Below are 885 nucleotides of genomic sequence, written 5' to 3' on the forward strand. Positions count from 1 at the left end.
GGCCGTTGGTGGGGGGGGGGCCGTTGGGCGCGCTGCGGCCGCCCGCTGCGGGGCGCGAGGCCGCGGCCGTCGGCGTGGCCCTGCCGGGCGGCCATGTGCCGTGCTGTTGCTGCCTGCCTCTGCCCGGGCACGGTGGCGGAGACTCTCCCCTCGAGGAGCTCCCCGGCCCCTTTCCTCGTGCCGCCGCCGCCGCCATTTCGGGAGGGGGTCCGGCTTCCTCGCCAAGGCCTCACGGCCCTGATGGCAGAGGGGAAAGGAGCAGGCGGCCTTTCGTGCCCGAGGGCGGCCCCCACCGATGCAGAGCTCCGTCTCTTGGGGGGTGAGGGCTTGCAGGTGTCCTCAGAGCAGCAGGAAAAAACAACCACAAAGACCCACCTCAACCCCTTGCCCCTCGCAAAGCTCCAAAATACTACCAACAAAGTACGAACCATAGCCCTAGCCCCACGGCCATAACCGGGCTCTGCTGATCGCTTTGGGTTACTGTTGCTCCCGTTTCTCTGCAGCTCGATGTTGCAAAGCTCCCTAGCTTACCAGAAACGTTTGCTCATGATGCTGGGACTATTTGTGTGGCTGAGGTGGTCTGTGGAAGAAGAGCGGTGTGAAAAAGCTCTTTCTGGTGGTGGTAGCTGGACCACGAGTGACAGCTGCCAAGGTGAGGTTGATAGCGGCCCTCAAAAACAAAGAATGGCAAATCTATACACGAAATACTTCCGTATCTCTCTATCAGGAAGTGAGAGCTGGGGAAAAGGCATGGTAAATATGACTTAAAAGAGAAATACTAAGTTTAGGGTAACTTAAAAAAAAATTGTGACTCTACCTTAAAACCAGTTACTGTTTAAAAATGTAAAAATGCAGATAAAAGCCAGTCTATAGTGACCATGGCTG

Source organism: Apteryx rowi, unplaced genomic scaffold (genome assembly GCF_003343035.1).
Source record: "Apteryx rowi isolate R43461 unplaced genomic scaffold, aptRow1 scaffold_21, whole genome shotgun sequence".
NCBI classification, from domain to species: Eukaryota; Metazoa; Chordata; class Aves; order Apterygiformes; family Apterygidae; genus Apteryx; species Apteryx rowi.